Source organism: Pongo pygmaeus, chromosome 17, assembly GCF_028885625.2.
Source record: "Pongo pygmaeus isolate AG05252 chromosome 17, NHGRI_mPonPyg2-v2.0_pri, whole genome shotgun sequence".
Taxonomy (NCBI): Eukaryota; Metazoa; Chordata; class Mammalia; order Primates; family Hominidae; genus Pongo; species Pongo pygmaeus.
This window is the reverse complement of record NC_072390.2, coordinates 59,173,614-59,196,420: the sequence shown is the minus strand read 5'-3', so window position 1 is coordinate 59,196,420 and position 22,807 is coordinate 59,173,614. Positions and strand designations below refer to the sequence as shown.

General features: G+C 38.0%; 1 long non-coding RNA gene across 1 annotated transcript in view; it reads left to right on the top strand.

Moving 5' to 3' along the window:
* Positions 1 to 947: 947 nt before the first annotated feature.
* Positions 948 to 22,807, top strand: part of LOC129018872 (uncharacterized) — a 232,057-nt gene continuing 210,197 nt past the window's right edge. Inside the window, exons 1-2 of the long non-coding RNA XR_008495447.1 lie at positions 948 to 1,190; positions 14,228 to 14,371. This is a non-coding gene — a long non-coding RNA (uncharacterized LOC129018872). The remainder of the gene's footprint in view (positions 1,191 to 14,227; positions 14,372 to 22,807) is intronic.

The following is a 22,807-nucleotide window of genomic DNA, read 5'->3' as shown; positions in this document are numbered from 1 at the left end:
TTTATAGCACCCATCTCCTTCAACATTTTATTGTTGAAGATGCATTGCTAACCTGGTGAAACAGACAGGAGAGAACAGAGACTATCTAGGCGTCATAGTCTTCTTCTCCTTTCCGGTTCTTTTCACCAATATAGGCCAGGGACTAATGTCACAGAATCTGCAGAAAGTCGGTTCTGAAACACCTTTCTAGCCTCAGCTTTTTTTATTGCCTTTGAGTGTAAGCTGAGAGTAAGTCCCATCACTTCCATCAGCTCCTTTAAAACAAAAATCTCTGACCTATGTCTTTCTTGACTTGGGGAAATAATCTTGAAAGAGCTCTATGATATATGCTCATGTTATTAGAGGTTTATGGTTTTAATTAGTATCTTTGTCTGTATTAGGGCTGCTATAACAAAAGTACCACATTGGATGGCGTGAGCAACAGGAATGTGTTGCCTCACAGTTCTAGGATTCAGAAGTCCAACATCAAAGTGCCAGCAGGGATGGTTCCTTCTGAGGCTGTGAGGGAGAATCTGTTTCATCCCTCTCTTAGCTTTTGATGGTTTGCTGGTAATCTTTGGCATTCCTTGGCTTATAGATCTTTGCCTTCACCTTCACCTGCATTCTCTGTGTGTGCATGTTTGTGTTCACATTTCCAATTATATAAGGACATCAGTCGTATTGGATTAGGACCCACTCTACTTCAATATGACTTCCTTTGAACTAGTTATATCTGCAATGGCCCTATTTCCAAATAATATCACGTTATGAGATCCTGGGGCTGAACTTCAATATATGAAGCTTGGAGGGACACAAATAGACCGATAACATTACCTACCATCATAATTATCATGTTTGTGAGAAGTGGATTTGCAGAGGTGCTTGGACTCCCAGGGTCTAGCTTTGACATGGCCTCTCTAGTGTTCAGAGGAAAGAGAATCAAAGCTGCTCCATTGTGACATCACAATGCACTTTTCTTTGTGCATTCACACAATACATTTTCTTTTCTTATCACTGAACTGTTTTGAAAGATAAAAGTTACTTCCTGAATATGTGGATGGTGAGCCACGTGAATGGAAGACATGGAGATACGGACTGTTAACACCTTGTCAAACATTTATTGTCCCTTCCACCTCTAAACTTCTGTGATAATAGGTGAACAGGACCCACGTGGTGCAGAATACTGCGATACACACTGCGGAATAATTCAGGTGAAGTTTACAAGCCATGTTTAAACTGGCTTTCATAACTTCTAAAATGAAAACTATAAAGAGTACTGTTGTGTTTTTATGCTAACATGCATTGGGAAGCTGTGAGAGTTAATCTCTTCTTTTTCCCCTTTCTTTTTAGAATATTGTAGTTATCTCCTACGTAGAAGTCTCTGTAGCCCCAAGATGCCAGAGATTGCATCTGCAGAAAGGAAAAGTGAAATCGACACGCCCAGTGGGTCCAGAACCTGACAGCCTGACAGCAAATTGTACCCTGTAGCTTTTGCCTTTGAGTTATTGTAGGCAGGAACATCAGCGAGAGAGTGTGTGTGTTTTCTCTTTCACAACACAATTTACAGAGGTAGTGTGATTGCCACAATGAGCATGTTTGAATGGGTGATTTAAACAATTTTCCATATGAGAATGATGCCTGTGAGTGTTAAGCATGTTGATGATTGCATATTTTGTTTGCTTTCATCAAAAGTTCTTTACAAATTCACTAGAGAAGGAGCATCGACAGGATGCAGGATAGGAAACAGATTGTATATATTATCAAGGTAATGATTACCAACACATACTTCAAAAAATAAAAGTGTAAAAAGCACTAAATATGTCACAAATAACTCTTGCCTAAGTATTTTGTGGAATGGGTCAGAGCAAAAACAAAGCAAAAGAACAAATACATGAGCAAATAAATAAAATGAAACATTACAAACACTTGCAAAACACACCCACGGATTCATAGTCATGTTCGTTTCTCCCTTTCTTCTATTTCACATCTCTCATACCCTTCCCTGTATAATCTTTGGTCTAACGTTGGCAAGAGCAGTCTGGAAACCCAGGACATTGCTAAACCTTAGACAGTTCCATTACTCTGTAAATCATTCTGATTTTCCATTAAGAAAACAATTTCCAGGACCTCACACTATGGGATTTTCTTTGACCATTCAAATTCTGTGGGGAAGGCATTTTTGTCCCGCTATTGTCTAAAAGCAGCCTCCAGGATGCTCTGTGTTTTGTTGGCACCCAAGTGTTTCTGTGCATTTCTGCTGCATTATGCTGGCACTGGCCCCTGTGGCCCTGGCTGACAAGCAAGGCAGGCACTGTATCCAATGGCTCAATCCCATGTTTCCTGTTTGTGACAATGTCCAAAACATGTACACAGACCATTTGAATTCATCTAAACTGTCATGGAACTGCTTTCCAAGGAATCTTTCTGTTTTCAGCAATCATGTTGGAAGCTCTCTCCTCCTAACAGGGTGCTGCCTGCTTCCAAAGGCTTCCTGATAATTCAGGTTACTCAGGGCTTCTGTGTTCAAGTCCCAGGGTGTGTGTTTATTGATATTTGCTTGTTGCTTTGTGGATATACTGAAGTTTTTCAATCCTGTTTTGGCTCTGCTTCCCTCTTGTCATACTGCCTATTTCAATTTCTCCATAAGGCAAGAAAATGTCTTCTGTTTCTCTTTCAGGCTCTATCCTCTTCTCATCTTCCTTACTTTTTCTTTCTTGTGTGTCCACCACTGTTCCAGTCCCTCAGGTTCGAATCCAGAAATAGTTATTTATCTCCCACAGTTCAGTTCTAAAAAACAGAACCTACCCTGGCTAATTTAAGCCATAAGGAGCCAATTATGAGAATATTAAATAACTTATAAAATTTCTCAGAGGGTGGAAGAAACAAAATGTATGTTAAACTTTCAGAAATAACTCCCAAGTCTGCCATACTGTATCTTGCCACCAAGGAAGCTGCGGATTCTTCATGGTAGACAAAGCTACCAAACAGAAAGTGGTCAACACCAGCAAGGTGCTGTAATTAAGAAGCCATTATTGTTGTCAGTCGTATGAACCTGCTATAATCTGCATCAGCAAAATGGGAGCCTGCTTTCTGAATTTCTTTTTCTTTCTTTTCTTTTTTTTTTTTTTTTGAGATGGAGTCTAGCTGTGTCGCCTAGGCTGGAGTGCAGTGGCACGATCTTGGCTCACTGCAAGCTCCACCTCCCGGGCTCACCCCATTCTGCCTCAGCCTCTGCCTCCCGAGTAGCTGGGACTACAGGCGCCTGCCACCATGCCTGGCTAGTTTTTTGTGTTTTTAGGAGAGACGGGGTTTCACCGTGTTAGCTAGGATGGTCTCGATCTGCTGACCTCGTGATCCGCCCACCTTGACCTCCCAAAATGCAGGGATTACAGGCGTAAGCAACCGCGCCGGCCTGACTGGACCCTTTCATCTGCTAAATGCTACCATTAAAACCTGAACATCTCAATGGCCGTGCTTGCCAGCAAAATAGCAGTGGCAGGTAGTTCAGTCTCCACTTCAATTCTTCCTTTAAATAGCATGCAAATGGGTTAGGCATGGGGGTTCACACCTGTAATCTCAGTACTTTGGGAGGCCCAGACGGGTTGATCACTTGAGGTCAGGAGTTGAAGACCAGTCTGGCCAACATGATGAAATCCCATCTGTACTACAAAAATACAAAAATTAGGTGGGTATGGTGGTGCACACCTATAAGCCCAGCTACTTGGGAGACTGAGGCAGGAGAATTGCTTGAGCCAGGGAGACGGAGGTTGCAGTCAGCCGAGATGGTGCCACTGCACTCCAGCCTGGGTGACAGAGTGAGACTCTGTCTCAAAAACAAACAAACAAACTACATAAAATAAAAAAATGAAATATGAATATGCATAAAATTGTCCAAACCTATATCACATCAAGAATCCTAACTGCAAGAGTCCCTGGGAAATGTGTTTTTCATTTTTCCCAACTTTGCAAATGAGGTTAGCACACTGGACAGGAGATGCTAATTGAGGGTGAAATAGATGTGACATACTAATCTATCATATTTTATTTCTTTCTCAATTTTATCCTTTATGATCAATAGGCCACCACTATTACCACATTATTGATTTCCTTAAAAATGCAGATTGCATTTCTCTTTCATTCCTTCTTTCCTTAGTATAGTCTCTTAATTTCAAATCTGTATTATTGTAGCAACTTCATTGCTTGTTATTCTTCTAATATCTTTCCATTAAATCTTATTTCATCGAATACATTGTTCTTCCACTTATATGCTCATTACATTCATTAATCCCTTATTGAGCATACTGTATGCTAATAACTGTGTTCAAAGTGAAATTAGCATGGTGTTTGCCTTCAGGATGCTTAATTTTCTTGTGGTGATGGTAGTAAAGTTGATGGGGTCCTGAAGAGTAAGACCAAATTCCTCATGAAGTTTATGGAGAAAAACAGGTGATAAACAACTAAGAAAATAAATTATTCTTCTACTGTCACATCAGTCCTATGGTCAGGAATCTCAGTGCTCTCTTTAAAATTGGATTAATTTGCCTCCAACTTTCAATATACTATATTTCATGGTCGTTTCTTATTTATCAGCTTCAGCTTCAATACTTGGAGCAACTCAGCACTGCTAAACACCACTTGAGACACTTTAATGTCTTGCCTGCTCTATCGCATTCACTTTTTTTTTTTTTTTTTTTTGAGACAGAGTCTTGCTCTGTTGCCCAGGCTGGAGTGCAGTGGTGCAATCTCAGCTCACTGCAGTTTCTGCCTCCCAGGTTCCCAGGTTCAAGCAATTCTCCTGCCTCAGCCTCCTGAGTAGCTGGGATTACAGGCATGCACCACCACGCCTGGCTAATTTTTTTGTATTTTTAGTAGAGATGGGATTTCACCATATTGGCCAGGCTGGTCTCAAACTCCTGACCTTGTTATCTGCCCGACTTCGCCTCCCAAAGTGCTGGGATTATAGGCGTGAGCCGCTACACCCGGCCTGCATTCACTTTCTAGAAGGTCTATGCCCTTCTATTCTTTGTCCTTAAATTCTCTTTTTCACATACTGGCCAGGGTGATCTTTAAAGGTACTGTCCATATCATATTATTCTCCTGCCTAAAACGCTCCAATGGCTGCATATTAAAAATACAACAAAATTGAAATCCTTTCCCTGTGTCTAGAATCTGCAAGACCCTTGCCAACTATCTCTCATCTCATGGCACTACCTCCATCCAGCCTCTTTCTTGAACACACTAGGCTCATTACCACCATATATAACTTACTCTCTTGAACACGCTAGGCTCATTGCCACCATATGCCTCTTATTGTCTCTGCCTGAGATGCTTTCTCCTGACACCTTTATCTATCTGGCTCCTTTCTGTCTATCAGGATATAGATCAGGTGCCATCTCTGAAGAGATGCCCAACTCCTAACCACACTAGTCTTCATGTCTTATTTCCCTCTTTTATTTTCTAACTAGCAGTAATTATTTGTCAACCAGAATAAGCTGCATCAGGGTCATTGCTTTCTTTTCTGTTGTATCCCCAATGCCAATGTTTAAAACCATGCCTAGCATTCTATAAACATTTGTTGAATTAATGAAGTAATAAAAACTTCATCAATCTATTCTTTATCTCATGTCCTGCCTTCTCTCTAAAACCTTTTTTGATAACACCTACCCACTCTCTTCCTCTCTGAGATTCTGAACTTCCCCTTTGCTGATTGAATATGCCTCTGATCTGGGGTTTGCTTCAGGTACTTTTTAGTGTATTATCTCCAACTGAATTAAGTCCATGTCTTATTTCCCCAATGCTACAGGTTATTTTTGGGAATAATCACCAAGAAGTATACTTTTGCACCCCACTCAGTAAGGCTATGCTCTCTATGAACCAGAAGCCCACTCAGACCTCTGAAGAGATGGATGTTGTTTTGAGCATTTAGCCAACAGTATGTTCTTACTCCTTCTGCATTCTGTTGCCTCTTCATACATAAATACAGAAGATGAAATTGTCTAGTTAGAGACCATACATGGTAAGGCAATCTTATAAGCCTGGCTTGTTGCTTCAGAAAGTTACTGAGGCATCAATAGCCCTATGGACCTCTCTGCTGTGGTTACATAGCACGGGTTCTAGTGAGCTTTCCTGTCTTAATCTCTTATCCTCAGTCTTTGAGGCACCTCTTTAGACTGCACAGATATAAGTTTAGCCCTTTGATCTGGCCATTTGCTTCTCATAACACTCATTGCATTTGGTACAGTTTTAACCCCTATGTCAGCAATCATGAGATAACTTTATCTGACACCAATTCTAGACTGGCCTTATCCCTATCCCAGAGGAGGCCAGTTGGCAGCTAGTAGACAGAACACTTATGTGGATACATTTTGCTTAGCATGACTATATTTTATAAATTTGATCCAACATTTAAAATTAGATTTCACATAAAATTTAGATATCCACGTTGTGTTTAAAAATTAGTTCTAGCAATGATGGGTTCATAATTTCACATGGCAACACATGAAAAGGGGAAGCAGCAACAGTGCTCTTTAAATTCACACATACTTGCGTTCTGTGAGGCCCCTCTAATCTAATAATGCGTTTTTAACACTTACAATCTAGTCCCTCTAGACTTTTGAGTTTGAGACCTCTGCACTACAGTAATCATAGAGCTATACTATGGGGAGCCATTGGGGAGTTTTACACAGGAGAATGATACAATCTGAATTGTATTTAAAAAATATCACTCTGGATGTTTTATGCATAATAGGCTCTACTGTGGCAAGAATGGAAAAAGAGAAACAATATTTAACACTTATTAAGATCCTCTAGGATGATTGCCCAAAAGCCCCAGTCTTGTATTTGATCTGCAGTGATTGCCTGCTCCATGCTGGGCCCTAGGTAGTATTAGGGGCAGTAAATTGGTCAAGCAAGAAGCTTTCATAAATGCTTTCTCCACTTGTGCATATGAAAAAGCTGTAAGTGTTCTAACCTCTGTTTTCCTTTTCTCCTCCTCAACTCTAACCTCTTTGCTTCTGCTCCATTATTGGGCATAGCTTTGCTGCGGGAAATGATGCTACCTCCTCTGCATTGGAGTTCACTGCTCTTCAGACTTCTCCTGGCCTAAGAGTCTTGAATTCATTTTAGCCTTTATTCAGCTGAGGTGAGGTTGGCCTTTTACAACCTGGGGCAGTTTGATCATTGATGATCTGGCTGGCAGAGATGCTCACACATACAGGTGTGTTTCTACTCTTCACCCTGTTGGGTCCATTGGGTCTGAAGCACACTCACCAGTTGCTATGGCTACTCATAGTTTCCTCCCCGGATTCCATCATCAAGTCAGGAACCCATATATTTTTTGCCACACTTGTTGGAAGACCTCTTTCTGATTTTATTTCTGCCTCTGCTATGTGAGAAACTCCGCACTGGATTCCCAGTTCCTTCTAGGGAATTCCCTATATTTCCCAACATCGCAAGTCCTCTCCAACATTCTTCCAGGTGTAATCTCTTGATAAGTATCTTTCTAGAATTCTGCTTCAGGTTCATATAGACAGTGTCACAAAATAATTTACTAGAAGTAAGAACAGGGTTATTCTCTGATACTACTATTTACCTTAGGGCTAGAAACTTAGGCACCCAGAACATTTAACAATGAACCAAATTGCTATCTAAGAAATGCATTTAATGATGATTAAAGCAATAGTAATTAAAGTGAAAAGAGGGCTGTACCCATGCATATGGAACATGAGTGCCCTCAGTTAATCAGCTCATTATTATTAAATATTTATTTGAACACCCACCGTGCAGGAGGCATGAAGTTCTGAGAGAATACACCAAAGACATGGACTTTACCCTTTGGGAACCTGTGATCTAAAGCAATTTATACTTCAACTTGTGACAATATGCTCTGGCTGTGACTCTCTGTAGATAAAACAAAGGTTGAAATTCAAAGCATCTCTAAGCTCCAATTTAATCTACTGTTCCCTACACTACTCATATTTCAAATCCTCTGCTTTACTCTCTGCTAGCTGAAGAGTGAGTCCTCCCCCTATCCTTTAAGATTCAGCAAAGAGCTCACCTCCTCTGTGAAGCCTGCCCTGACCCTCCCAGCAGTGTTGATGCCCCCTTTCATGCTTTTGATAGCACCATATGTGTCTATTAAACTCTTCATAACATTACCTTGTCATTCCTTTTATGCAAGCCTTTTCTTACCAACACTAGGTCCTGAAATGGAGAGCTTGAACCATGTTATTTCATCTTGTATCAGTAATGTTACTCCTTGAAGCCAGATCTCATTCTCAAGAATCTGATAATCATTTAATTAATTTAAAATTTACTCTGTGCTAGGCACTGTTTGGGATATATGCCTGTAGAAATGGCAGACATAAGGTTTAGCATAAGGTTTAGGACAGATTTTTTAAGTGCATCTTGGAGGAGTATATGATGACTGTTATATACAAGCATAAAAGGGCCATCCTGGTTGAAGTATTCTAGGAAGCCTCCCTGCCAGCATGACATGGATATGGGAGTGAGAGGGAACAAGACAAGAGGGAAAGGAGTCAGAAGCCTGGAGTCCAGAAATTAGAGACTGTACCCCCAAAGATTATACCCTGAAAGAAAGGAGATCATTTTGGCTACTATTCTCTGACAAAGATGAAACTCATTCCGTCTTTACAGCTTTGCTTAAGCTGGAAAACTGTTCTCCTCACTGGAAATGTCCTCATACATGCTCTCATGCTCTCAATTTATTATACTCTTTCTCATCCTTCAAAACTGCATTTTAGTCTCTCTTTTCCTCTATGGAACTTTATCTTTTGATTCCAGATCATGTCACTATTGCATTTTTGGGACACCTTTGAACACGCATTATTATTATTTTTTTTTTTGGTAATTTTTTTTTTATACTTTAAGTTCTAGGGTACATGTGCACAATGTGCAGGTTTGTTACATATGTATACATGCGCCATATTGGTGTGCTCGACCCATTAACTCGTCATTTACATTAGGTATATCTCCTAATGCTATCCCTCCCCCCTCCCCCCACCCCATGACAGGCCCCAGTGTGTGATGTTCCCCTTCCTGTGTCCAAGTGTTCCATTGTTCAATTCCCACCTATAAGTGAGAACACGTGGTGTCTGGTTTTTTGTCCTTGCGATAGTTTGCTCAGAAGGATGGTTTCCACCTTCATCCATGTCCCTACAAAGGACATGAACTCATCCTTTTTTATGGCTGCATAGTATTCCATGGTGTATATGTGCCACATCTTCTTAATCCAGTCTATCATTGATGGACATTTGGGTTGGTTCCAAGCCTTTGCTATTGTGAATAGTGCCACAATAAACATACGGAAAATGCGTTATTTAATCTTCTCATTGAATAATCACATTTTGTCATTCATATAATAATATTCATATAACAACTTCCTTTAATTGCCTTTGTTTGCTTTTTGTTGTTGTTTTGTTAATCATCATGAAAATCCCTAATCAACCATGCTTGGTTTCTTTCCCATACCACCCACCCCATTCAGGAAGATTCTTTGCTCTCACAACAAGCAGAGTCAAAAGAAGGAGGAAATGGAGACACCGAAGGCCGTGAGGATAGAAAAAATGAGGCTATTCTTGTCCAAAGCATAGAGGTTGAGCGTGGAGGGAGGGTCAACTAAAGTGGATTCTTATTGGTCTGCCCTTTGAGATCAGACCCTTCAGCACAATCTGTCCTCTTTTTTCTTTTTTCTCCAATTCTGGAGAATTATCATTTATCCTCCCTGCCATGATGTAGATTGTACAGGGTTTGGGACTACTATAGTGCCCCTTTCATAAACCTGAAGTAGAGTTTCTCAGTAACAGAGAATACCTGCCTCTTTCTTTCTCTAATGCTCATAGGGATGATATCATTATGGGCTGTGCTGTACCCGCGTACCATTAAAGATATTAAGTCTTTCACCATGATATGGCAATTTAGTTACACATTAAACAGTTGACATTGTGCAAAGGAGACCTCAGAAACTTTCAAAAAGAGTGAGAAGTTCTCTTGATGGGTACTTCACAGCAAGGACACCTTGTGATGACTCTCCATCCGGCCTTCTCTGATCTGGAGCACAAGATTGAAGCCTGGGATTGCAGATCAAGCCGTAGTCTGTGGCTTGGCTCACCTGACCTTCCAATGCATTCTTGAGGAAATGAGTCCCTTTACATGTCTAAATCTACTTTACTACCTGCTTGAGACCCCAAGTGATGCTCTTTGGCAGCCTGGCCCCTAGCACAATACCAGGGTGCCACCACCCAGGAGCTATCATCACTGCCCTTTCCTGCCAGGTCACCCTCAACTCAGGAAAACAACATCACAGGTCTGTCCCAGCTACAGTGGAAATGAAGCTCTCAGGTCTCCTTCCAAATGCTGCTTATATTTTTATTTACATATTTTATTTGTGCTACCTTTTTCTCTTCTTACTGTATCCTGACTGTATTATGAATTGCCGTATATACAGAGATTGTGTCCCGTCATTTGCTTACATTTTATTGAACATTAAACACTGGTTTTAGCACACTTTAGATGTCTGGTAAATATTTTTCATTGATTTAATACATACAAATTATAACAGGAGACAGAATAAATCTAATCACAGATAAAGACTCTTGTTCAATCTCTTTTAATAGGGATGTACTTTTGAGATAACATATTTCATGAAATGTCTATATCTTTTCAACACCATCTAGTCACATAGAATAGACCAAGCACGTTACAACCCAAAGGTGAGGTCATTCATGAAGCAATCTTAGAATTGTGATCTAGTTTCTAAGAGAAGGCATATGCCCCATTTTGTTGAGACAAATGCTTCTGGTCTCCTGGCTCAGATTACAGAAATATTTTTTTCTAAAGAGAGTCAGGACTTATTTGGATCTGTCCTTGTAGGAGGGAGGCCTGAAGAGACATAAACAACCCAAGTGACAAGATTTTTATTTCCTATGTATGACTAGTTATGGTGTACTTTATAATATGAGTAGCATATCTGCTTCAAATTGAGAAAGACAAAGTTCAAAAAGGTTAAATGACTTGCTTAAAGTCACACAGCAACACATGGCCAGGCTTTGCACATTCTCCAGGTTTGATCAATCCTGTGCATGGATGCCAGCTATTAGACAAAAGGAACCTATGCTCCCCAGAGGGCTTGGGGGAAGAACTTCCCTCTTGTCTGAGTCCTACTTGAGGTTGCACGCATTGTTCCATCTTGCCTTGGAAGGTGATTGTTAGTGAAGCCCCTTCCAAACTATTCTTGTAATAATTTCCATCCTGAATCCCAGAAAAATTGAGAACACCGGGTGGGGTTCTGTCCCTCCTGTAAATCTCCTGGCTTGTTGCTATTTATTTAATGATTAATCCTTCAGCACTGCCTTGTTAAATAGAAGGGTAATATTTTCCTTCTGACTGGGCTGGGTGGGCTCCCAGTTCCAGTCAGGTACCTTTGGGCCATGTAGCTGAAGATGTATAATGTGCCTTTTGTTTTGGCCTCTGGAAACTGAGCTTGTGTGGTGGTGAAGGATGTTCCTAGTAGTGGATTTTCTTCTGTTTTTCAAGTTTATGGTTAAGAGGAGAACTTATTATAAAGGTTAAGCTTTTATAACTGAGAGAACCAAGAAAGAATTAGAGTATCTACAGCCTCATATGCATGTGTTGTTCCTTTAAATATCTGAGATCACTAAAAACATCAAATCTCCCTAATTAGTACTTTTGTAGCTCTGAAATTTGCAAAAAATATTTTTAATGTGATAATCATGGGTGAATTGTCAATATCTATAGTGTGTTTGCATTTGTTCAAAATAATTCAAATGTAACTTAATATTTTCTAATTTACAGTTAATTGACTGCTAACAGGAAGAGGGGGAAGAATAAAAAAAATGATGCCACAAACAATTGGAGAAATGACTTTAAGCTGAGACCCTTAGTGACCTTAGAGACAAAAATCTGAAATTAGGTTGAAGTGAAATAAGAGATTTTCTAATGAGAAACATTAACTTTTTAGGGGATATTGCAGTTTCCCACCTCGCACAAGAATGGCAAACAGTTTGGCTTTGGAGTATTTATATGCATGCATTGGTTTGTGTGTGAGAGTTTGTGTGTCTGGATGCCATGGGCCTGTGTAGTTTTTGTGTGAGTGTGTGATAGGTTTTCCTGAGTTTGTGTCACTATGGCCCTCCTAATCACTTTCTGTGGTCACTCTCACCTTGACAGGCTTGGGTGCTGTTAATTAAATCTTCATATTTTTAAAATCATTTCCTTTTTATATCTTGATTATCAGACTCAGATGGTGATGTTGATGGAAGATTTTCACAAAACAAAAATGCAAACAAAGCAGAAATTTACCACCAAATAAGAAATCTAAAGGTGGAGCTATGTTGTGCAAAACAATCCTATTTGCCATCAAATAAGCCCAGGCTTATCACCTCAGTCAGGGGATATACACCTCCAGGCTGCAGATGGCTGATAAGGAATGTAGCTTGAGGGCAATAGCCTTGATGTAGCATCCTTTTTGATGAGTCTCAAGCTTCGCCTTTTCAATGAAGACCTGCCTACTGTACTATGTGAATCTTTTTTTCCTGAACTCCTATAATCTTTTTAAGCCATACCTGTACTTATTTTTTCATCTTTTATTTTTTAACATGATTTAACAAGAAAGCACCGAGAGAAAATACTTTGTATAAAGATCTTTTATCTCATATAGAACCCAGTGCAAAACCATGCTCATTTTCTTTGCCCAGAAATTATTTATAGTTTTATGATTTGATTGAATTCTATGTCATTAAGAGAATAGTGTTCAGAATCCCAAATACAGTGGCCTAAAACTTCTTTTGTCCTAAATATTTGCAGAAGTTTGTGCAATGTGTTGAGATACAGAAAGAAGTAGATGACATGATTCCTATTCTTGGGGAAATCTGTAAAGGGAATATATTCTGTGTATTTTACCCATCCTTAGAGAAATAGTTGTAGACTTAGTCAGGGAATGAATAAGTTTTTGAAATAAAGTTACCTATTATTACTGTTGGGTCAATATTTCTCTTGGTAGCCCTTGGGTTTATATAATACAGTGAAATTGAGTCTGTTCATTTCAGCAAAGGTGAGAATAACAAGAACAGCTCAAGGAAGCAGATAATATAGTATTTCATTCTGTTTAGTTTGATATATTTAGATATTTGATATCTCATTTAGTGAGTATCCCATGCCAGGTATTGGGTTAGATGCTGAGAATACAGAGATTATTCGGTTACAATCCCTGCCTGTATAGTTATCAAGATATTTTAGTAGGTAGTGAATTTTCCTGTTGTGTTTTGATTGTAGAAGTGGAAACTGAGATCACAGGGATTGTGATAAAGCATGATGGAAATCATGAGAGGATTTACTTATGAGTTTCTGTGCCTCAGTTATTTATTTATAAAATGGGGCTTATGATATCTACCTCTCCCAACCAGCTGGATTATTGTTAGAAGGAAATGAGATAGAGAGATGCCAAAGCTTGCTAAGAGGTTATAAGTTTTCTCACTCATAAGGCATTGTTTTTAGTGTTTTCGGATTTCCACCATTTCAGCAGCCCCTCTCTACAGAAGAATGAGTGGTGTCTGAGACACTGACATTGGGAACTGAATTGGTCCCAGGACCCACAGAAGACTTGAGTCTAACTTGTGGACTAGGAATGAACAAGAGGAAACAGCACCCCTCCTTTAAAGGCCCATGGCCTGTCTGCTTCTCAGAAGTTTCTTGGCATGGTTTCCTGGTGGGATGGGTAAAAGCGCAGACGGCCCCAGAGCAGACAAAGGATACATCTGTGTGTAATGTGATGTAATTCTCCAACATACATACCTATCAGGGATGCATAAGTGTTTCCAAACCACACTGAGGAAAGCCCCATAGGTTTTAAATAAAAATTATGAGAGACATTTTCTAGAAAGTAAAGCCATGTAAATGTGTGTTAAAAACTTACCCCTTATCCTCTCCCTCTGTTAACTACACACTGTGTACTATACATTTGACAAAAAGGGGCAAGTGTCAAGTTATGGCAGCTCATTTTCTGGATCTGATGAGTTGGCATGCCTATTGCATTTATGGATCGGGGAGGACCTAAATGCTGAAAAGATGTCTGGTCCAGGAGTAAGATCAGCAGCAAAGTCTCTCTTACTTGGGATGAGACCAAAGTGGTTACTACATATCCCAGCAAAGTTTGTAAAATTCCTTCTCTCTGCAGTTCAGCCCCTAGACAGTCCCCTACTCCCTCTCCCAGTGCAGAACAACATGTGGATTACTCAGTACAACCTGTTCATCACATCTTCCTGTTCACTGCAGAATTATGGAAATATTCTCTGAGCTGCTTTCCTCCCTGCCCAACGAGTCATCTCTGTGTGAAAGGCCAACCTTATAAATCCTGGTATGTATTGTCCTCTCCCTGTCTCACAGATCTACCGTTGCTAAATTTTCTTCTCTCTTTTCCATTTTAAAACTTATCTTCTTATTTAAAAACGTATGTCTTTAAATAAGATTTTGTCTTTCATAATGTGGAAAAAAGAAAGAAATTACCCTTTGGAACTAATGCTTGCTGATGTCTTACTGATTTACTGGCTCTCTCAGAAGTGCTTTAGATATACAGACTCATTTAATCGTCACTGGGACAGATACTATTAGCTCTATTTTAGAGATGAAGAAGTGGAGGCAGGGAGAGGTAATATTTGAATGCCTAAGGTCGGGGAACTGGTGGGATATAATGGCTCTGAGATGTGAATCTAGGCCGTTTGGTTCTAATTGTCATGTTTTGTAATAACTACATACGTACAGCTTTCTCCCACACCTATTGCCCCTTCCTGCTATTGCTTTCTCTTCAGATTCTCAAGAAACCATCTGCTTTTACAGACCTGACTTTCATCCCACCCTTTTACAAACACTTACTGTCTCATATTCATTACCACAACTCTACTGAGATCTCTTTTTCAAGGTCATCTTTGAAACTCAAGTTGTCTCTTCTCATGGTCAGTTCTAATCCTTCTACAGATATGCAGTATTAGCCTAAGTCCTTCTCTTTAGTTACTTTTGCTTTTACCTAATCACTCCTGGACATCCCCCTAGGGCAACCTAGAAAGAATAATTGCCAGAAGAATATAAGAATTGTAAAGTGAAGGAGACTGACATTCCAACCTAGGATTTTAGTGATATTAATAAGTTCCTGAACTATAATTTAGTTGGAAGTGGTGAGAGGCCACGAGGAGAAAAAGGGGTCAAAGTATGTGTGTAGGGAGGGGTGGGGAGGGGGTGGGTGTGTGTGGGGATATCCAAGGCTGTGGACCTTGTTATAAAGTTAAGAAAAATAAGAAAGTTTAAAAAAGGAGCTGATTTGGGATATAAGTTAAAAATTTTAATTTTTAAATGATATGCTTGAAGTGCTGGCAGTGTATCCAAATGAAAATATTCATTAAGAAGTTGAAATGTGAACTGTAACCTTAGAACCCATGGAAATAGGTGAGATTTTAAGAGGGAGAATACTGAGAATGACATTAACAAAATTTTTTTCACACCAGTCCTTTGCATAAAAGACAAAATCATCAACTTAAAACTTAAAGCCTTTCAAAATCTGGCAACGGACATTTCAATTCCATTCAGGCCAACAATTGAGTGCTTATTATGTCAATAAAAGAGAACAAGAAAAAAAGACACATTTTTTTAGTCAGAGTCCTTGGTTGCAAACAACAGAGACAAAGCCTGAATAAATTAAGCAGAAAAGGAATTTATTGGAAGAATACTGGATAACTCCAAGAATAATTGGGAAGAGTAAAGAACTGGCCTCAGAAAATGAGCAGAAGCTGAAGTAGGCTAGTGTGTGTGCCTGAATTACATCTAAGAAGATGCTACAAAAAGAATCTGACCTACAATACTAGGTCTGGGTATTAGAAGTCACCACTGACATGGTTGCTGGGAGATGCATGCCGTCACCACAGTTAGAGGCATTCCAATTTGCTTCCTGTGTCTTTGCTTTATTTGCTCCCAATTAAAGTCCCAGGGAAAATATGCAATTGATTGAGTTTCAAAGAAGTGCCTGTTGTCTAGCTGCCAGGAGCTAGGGAAAACATATCTGTCCTCCAAGGGAGTGAGTTCCAATACTGAGTAGCCCGAAAAGGCAAATATGCAATTCAGTTGCTATCTTCTTAAGAACTTATAGATCAATTGAATCAGACAGACATATAGTAAAATGTACTAAATTAAATACATTCCATATAGTACAAGTAAAGAAAACATTTAAAAAAAATCTGGCACCTTTACAATTTGACCAATTGATTATAGTTATACTTTTTTCAGTAAATATGAAGAAATTTATCCCTCACTTCTGTCTGTTGGAAATCCATCCATCTCTCTTAAGTTACAACACATATATCATGCCCTCTCTGAAAACTTTCCAGACAGTCCCAGTGACCAATGATCTCCTTCTTTGGTGAAATTTTTGTTTCACTTTTGTGGCACTCATCCTGAAGAGAATATCTGTCTCTTAGATACATTGAACTAACACAGTGTATGCATAACACAAATATTCAATAGACATCAGTTAGGTGACAGAAGGATGCAAAATTTTAAATTGTCAAAAACCAATTAATCACACAATTCTTAATCCTCCCACACATGCAAAAATTACAAAAGATTTGGGAGTTGATGATTTGAGGGTAGATTTTTCAAGATAGGTATTGGTGTCTCTCCACTTGAGCTAAGTGAGAAGAGGTTTGAGGAGACCCACTGCAAAGCTAAAGAAGCTGATCACATCTGCTTCCTCAACTTCAAGATTCATATCTGAAGCACTCTGGAATGGAAGGGAAAGTTTTCATTTTAAAGCCAGTTTTGAGTTTTTTTTTTAAATATCAGATTGGGGATTGTAATTAGTAAATGAAGACTATTTTGTGTTGTATAATTTTTATGACATAAGAATAATCAGTAAAGCCCCTTCCCCCAGACAGATTTAAAGAGACTGGATGAGAGTGATGGAGTGAGGGTGGGGCTGGGGATGGGAGAGAAAAAAGTACCTTGACTTCCAATTACACTTTGTACATCTTGTTTCGTTAATGTAATGGTTACCTTTGTCATAAAGAATTTAATAATCGTGGTTGCAGAACTGTAGTTGAAGCTTGAACAGAAAATAGCCTTTCTGGGGTTATATACCTTATGATTCTTCTCCCTCACCAGTTCCATCCCATGTAACTCTCACTGTCACTATCATACTGTTCATGGGGAACACCATAGCTGATTCTTTGATCTAGGGGCATATTGTATCACTCTTTTGTGGTTTACCATGTTGGACAAAGAGACTGAGCTTAGTCTGGTATCCTTCATTTCTCTGAGCTGTGATCCTAGCCCAAGAGATCCTGTCTACAAGGAGGGACTTCTAAGATTCTGGCAATCTTTTTGTTTCCTCTCTTGATACCGATTTCTGTTTTCATTTTGCTACCAAGAAATTCTTCAATTTTCAAATGCCTTCATGAGCTAATGAATGCTCAATTCTAAAAGGCAATAGTGAAGTCTGTCTCAACTATTCTCTATATAAATGACTTTACATGGCATGTTCATAGAATCAAGCATCTAATCAACATTTGATCTAAGATTTAGGGAATGCTCAAAGTAGAAGAATTGTTAGAGGTCATTAGGCCAGCTGATCTTAACCACAATGTTGACGCAGGTAGGGGAACTATGAGGTGTGTCATAAGTCAACTGTCACTGAAAAGAGTTAAATTCTTAAGTATGTGGATGATATTTCTTTTACACAATAGAGCATTTCAGGGTTGCTTCTGTAAAAACAACTATCGTACTTTTTACAATTTGTTGTGTGCTTTCTTGACTAGCAGAAAAAGGGATAAATGGCAGCCCAACTTTCTGTAATATATGTGGGTTACACCTCATCTTTTCTGTTTTAGACATAATGATGACTGCTGCTGATGAACTATTCAATATTGTGGTGCCAAATCTACTGTGAAATATTTCCAAGTCACATTGCACCTGCTTTCTCCTGATTTCTAGCTCTCCTTGCATGTATAACACATTTAATTTACTGTATACTTCCAGGTGGTAACTGTTATTTTCCTATGTTCTTTAATATGAGTAAGCATTTAATGTTTCTGTATCAGGTCCATTGGACTGAAAACCTTTTAGTGATAAGGTCTATAAATTACAGTATTTCCAGCCCTATAAGTATATAATTGGTTCTTGATAAAATTAGGCATTGGCTAAGTCCTTTGGAAATCTAGTGTAAATATATTTTTCCTCTTCAATTATTTTAATGAGTCAGGCTAGCATCAATGTCTTGAACTAATTATAGAAGTAAATATCTAAGGAATGATGAGACAGAAAACAGTCTTTTTAACCCCCGGCATGCATGACCTAGCCCAATGGAGAAGACAAGATGTATTATGTTCTAAAAAAATTAATCCTTCAAGAGAAGGGTTTGTTTGAAAGAATTTGATTTACATTAATCACTTAAATGTTTCTCTTTTCTGGTCCTTTCCTTCAGATATATCTTTCCTGTTGGCTTCTTATTCTCATAACAATAGCACTCAGCCCCTTTTTTGAACAAACTGTCCACACAGACAGAATGCCAATGCAGCTACCTGTTTAGTGACCTGGAATCAGCTAACTGGATACCTTAGTAGTATAACACTGGTTCTTCCAGCTTTAAGTTTTAAGAAAATTGAAAATGTTCCAGTAAACTAAGCTATGAGTTACTTTCATACTCTTACATTATATCAAACCTAAGTTTGATACACTGACTCTGCCACTTAGATGTTTGACCCAAGACATTGCTGATTCTCTAACCCTCAGAGTCTTCATTTGTCAAAAGGTTTCAGCAATATTTACCTTATTGAGTTATTATAAGAATTAAATAAAATCACAACAATCATATTTAAAACCCTTATATACCCAAACGGCAGGTACATAGGGTGTACTCAGTGCAGAGTGATTACAAATAATAATAGCAAAAACACATTATAGTAAAGGAAAACTATGTTCTTGTTTTAACAACACTACTAATTAGCTGTCACTTTTGTTGTATATTTCCTTTATGTATTTCAATTTATGTTCATATTTAACCCGCTCTATGTATGTTCATATTTAATTCTTTGTTTTCTTTTCCCTTCCCTTTTCTTCCCTTCCCTTTCCTTCCCTTTCCTTCCCTTTCCTTTCCTTCCCTTTCCTTTCCTTCTCTCTTTCTCTCTTTCTCTTTCTCTTTTGCTTTCTCTTCCTTTCCTTTCCTTCTGTCTTTCTCTTTCTTTCTCTCTCTCTCTTTCTCTTTCTCTTTTTCCTTCCTTTCCTTTCCTTTTTCTTTTTCTTTTTCTTTTTCTTTCATGCCAGGGTCTCACTCTATCACCAAGGCTAGAGTGCAGTGGCATGAACACATCTTACTACGGTGTCAACTGCCTGGGCTCAACTGATCCTCCCACCTCAGCCTCCTGAGTAGCTCAGACAACTGGTACGTGACACCACACCTGGCTAATTTTTAAATTTTTTTGTAGAGATGGGGTCTTGCCATGCTGCACAGGCTAGTCTTGATCTCCTAGGCTGAAGCAGTCCTCCTGTTTTGACCTCCTAAAGTGCTGAGATTACAGGCATGAGCCACAATGTCCAGTCTGATGTGTTTCTTCACAAATCATTCTGGACCAAGAGAATTCATGTTTAAAATAGTAATCGGGGGTTCTGGTTCTGGTAATGGTGGAATAGTTTATATGGAACTAATCCTTCAACAGATGATAAGTAGAACTTTTGGGGAAAGTATTTTTAAAAATCCTGGTAATAATGTGCTTAGATAAGAATCATCAATAAATGTTAATGTATGAAAGTTTGAAAATAAAAGGGTATTACTCATCATTTTAACTTTGTCATTATTTGTACTTTGTAGTTATTTGCACTTTAGGAAGTATACTCTGAATATATTTTGATTTCTTTGTACTTTAGAAAATGCATTCTCAATAAAGTATTTAGCACTAAAGCGGCATCATATCAGCAAATTTCTCTCATAAGATTTAGAAAAAAATTATATATGTGTATGTATATATATGTACACATATAAAATACTTATAAATGAATAAATACATGGTCTGGATTATGTATAAAAAAGGAAAGTAAGATGTCTACACTGAAGCCTATAAGATATGCCTTAGATGAATTAAAGAGCTAAACTAATGATGAGATATGCCATGTTCATCGATTGGAAGAGTCAATATTGTAGATATTTCCTGTAGTTGATTTATAGATTCAACAAAATTCTAATAGATCTTTAAAATTTTTTTACAAAATAAAAAGATGATTATACAATTTATATGGGATTGCAAAGACCTGGAATAACTCATAACACATATTGAGAAAGAATAACAGTGTATTTAAACCACTTGATTTAAAATGTTACTACAAAGCTACTGTAATTAAGAACATGTGGTATTTGTGTAAGAAGAGATATATATATATATTATATATATGTATATATATATTTTTTGTTATATATAAAATATGTATATATATTTTGTTTCTTTGTTTTATATATATATAAAACAAAGAAACAAAGTGGAGAATCTAGATGCAAACCCACATATCAATTGACCCATAGTCAATTGGGTACAAGTGGTTTGTTACATAGATAAATTATACAGCAATGAACTCTGAGGTTTTAGTAGATCTGTCAACAGAGTAGTGTACATTGTATCTAATGTGTAGTTTTTTTTTTTTTTTTTAATCACTAGTCCCCTGGCCATGCTCCCCCATCGGAGTCTCTAAGTCCAGTTGGATAAACTTATAGGAAAAAGTGAACATTGACCCCTATCTCACACTACACACAAAAATTAATTAGAGCTGGATCATAAATTGAGACATAAAACTATGTTTTTAAAATTAAAAATAAAACATATTTTGAAAACCAAACATATTTGAAAAAATCAAACACATTTAAAAAATATATTTAAGAAGCAAACATCTTTATGACCTTGAAGTAGACAAGAACTTTTTAGCAACGACACCAAGCAAACAAAACATAAAATAAAAAAATGATCAATTGAACTTCACCAAAATGAAGATCTTACACTCCCAAGGAATAATGATGGTTCATTTCAGAGAGAATGTAAAGGTAGAGAGTTGATTCCTTTGATACTGTGTTATAAACTGGAAGAGACTAGTTTTACTCAAGTTGCTCAGTTTTCCATAATTATTGGAAATGAGAATTGAGGTTTGGGTTAATTTCAATTATAAAGGAATAAAGTTCTAGTTTTACACAGTTTTACTTAGATTTCAAATCCATTATATGAGTTGGAAATAAGCATATTAAGGGGAATATTGTTCAAGGAATGCTGCTTTTGGGCTCAAGATGTGTAGTTGTTGTATATTGCTAGAGAAACACCTATTCCTCTGTAGCTGTTTTCTTGTCCAGTATTCTGGATTTATTGGCCAGTTTACCTAAATACTTGTTCCTTCTATGTTGATATGAAATGAGTCCCATTTCTGCCATTTATCTGGTAATAGATGTGTGCTAAAATGGTCCAAGAAATCCATTTTTATGGCTAAAATTTTCATATGACAGTCCATAATCAGTTAGTTGCAGTAGCATCATTTTCATAAGTTCTTTTTCAGCTATTCATGTTTTTGCAGCAATGTAATAATTTAAATTTAAGGCTTTCCCATGGAGCTCAACTGAAGACTGTGGTTATAAGAACTGTTTTAAAGAAAGTTTCTCTCGGTCATATCCCTGGGATCTGTGGAAAAATTGCTTAAACTTTTAAAAACATTTTTTCCTTACAGTGTGATGTTTTTTTTTTTTTGCCCTGGGCTGACACATTCACAGGGTTTTGGGGAGATTGAAATAAAATATAACTGTCAAGTTATTTTTTAAAAGTCTGAATCATATCAGTAATATCAACTGTTTGTTACATTTTGCTGTTATTGATGTTTCTGCACCCATTCTGCCTGACCCTGGTCCTGGGACCTGATTCTTTTAGGCTTGACTTCTTCCCTACATACCTCCTCCTACTAGTTGACAAGGATTGACTAATTGTTAACTCTTATTACCATTATGCTTTCCAGAACTGGAAAGAACTTGTTCCATGGTCATTGTTTCCCATTGTTTGGTCGTCTGTGTGGGAGATTTTTTTTTTTTTTTCCTTTCACACAAATCTGAAGTGTTTTATTTTAGGGACATAAAGCTTCCTCTGAGTCTTTGCTTTTGGTTACGTCCTTTCAGATTATTTTTCAGATCCAAACTGCTTTGTGATGGGTGTAATTACCTATTTCATTAAAGACTAAATATCACACTGATTTGTAGGACAATTAATTGAGACAATTATGTGAACTGCTTATCTTTATTTTGTGTGATGTAGGCACAGCTGATGTGTCCTCCAGTCTTGGGATGTAAGCAGCGAATTAGGTTTCAGAAGCAGCGAATTAGGTTCAATGATTTTGCTATTTCAGGTGGCAAAACAAAACATACCATCCATTTCTGAGGGAATGGATAGCCCTTTTACATCTCTGCTTTATCCCACACTGATCTTCCTTTTTCTCCAGGTATCAATTTGATTTCAATAGTATGGTGCATATTGAGACACTGCCAGCCTTGGGAAGACCAGGCAATCCACATCCAGTGTGCTCTCTGATTAATTCTCTCATTTGATATACACAATCTTCTGTAGCGTTGTCAATACAGATATTATTCTTCCAAATTTCAGGTGATAAAACTGAGGCTCCAAAGAATAATCTATTAAATGATAATGAATGAGGAAAATAAACAAGCTGGGTATTTGATTCCCGGTCTAGGACCAGTTTCTCCATAATCAACAGATTCCAGTCAAACAGCAAAACAGCAAAT